Here is a 1,384-nt window from a genome sequence, read left to right as displayed (position 1 = left end):
GCTTATTCGAAAAGATATAAAATACTATAAATACATTCATATGTGAACAATTAAGGAAAGTCCTCATGAGCCACACATTAAGAAGAATGTGAGATTTCACAATTTTTTTTTAATGAAATAGCACACTTCTACAACGAATGTACTCTGTTCTATAAATTACAAATATTTCCCATGCCCATGGCATTTACAACTCTACAGATAATTTGTGGAAATATCAGAAAGCTTTTCAGACAATTTCCGTTTCCTTACAGACGAAACTAAATGAAGTGAAAAAAATAGTTAATTTCAGTTACACCATTTGGCTTAACTTTTATGGTATTTAAATAGTCACAGTTTGCCAATAAATGTTTATTAAACACTGTCAAATGCAACTATGTTTACGTTTTTCTCTCAAGTGTTATGGAGTGCGAGATTTTAATAAATACATTTATAAGAGAGAACAAAAAATTTGTTTTATACCTGAGACAGACATGTAGTATATATTGTAGTATGCTTCAGTGGCTTGTGCATCACCGATTTTCCGAATTTTGTTTGAAAGCAAATGGTGTTCCGTACTATAATAGAGTTCTAGAAACCATTGAAATTTTGTGTGAATTGCATTGAACACACCGAAAGCTTTAAGCTCTTCTGTCACAATCTTATGTTTTCTGACATTTTGACATACAGAAAATGAATTAAATTCAAAATTAATTGAAATCAAAAAACGAAACTGATTTTGTAACTAATTCAGCACAAAACTATGAAGCAAGTATACTTAAAAGTACGCCCAATCAAAAATTCTGTTATTCTTTGGAAATATTGTAGAAATTGTTTTTGCAAACTGGCTGCATGTATTGAACGAGCGGTGATCTATGTGGCGTTACAAAACGATCTTTCTGTCGCGCAATAAAAAGAGTGTATGTATGTGTATGTTTTGTGTTGATCGCGGTGCTCTAGAGTTGAAACCTTCTGTCATACTCTTGCACTCTAAAACACTAGTTTTAGCAAAGTACAACATTATTGCAAGAAAAATGTTTGCTTCGAGCTGCAGTTTCCATTCTGTTTACAAAATTAAATTTATTTGTTTTCATAAATCAGCTGTTATTCTTACTAACATCCCTGTCTCTTTTTTTTAATTTTGGGGATGCCAAATGTGAATTATAGTGAAACGCAGTAAACTTAAATCAAAAGTTAAATAAAAATTTTAATTAAATGTACTGCGGCTTTTGTCACTAGCGAATCGAACGTTTTTGGCGAAAATACGCTTTATAATAGTACTTACACCACTAGGAGTATTAGTACTTGAAATTTCTTTTGAAAGATATTTTCCGAATTTCTTTAAAATCTTTGAGAGACTTGCTTATATTTTCGGTAAAAATTTTATTAGAAGCACTGAGGTCCTCAT

This window comes from Zeugodacus cucurbitae, chromosome 5 (assembly GCF_028554725.1).
Source record: "Zeugodacus cucurbitae isolate PBARC_wt_2022May chromosome 5, idZeuCucr1.2, whole genome shotgun sequence".
NCBI lineage: Eukaryota > Metazoa > Arthropoda > Insecta > Diptera > Tephritidae > Zeugodacus > Zeugodacus cucurbitae.
The sequence above is the reverse complement of the archived record's forward strand: the minus strand, read 5'-3'. Positions refer to the sequence as shown.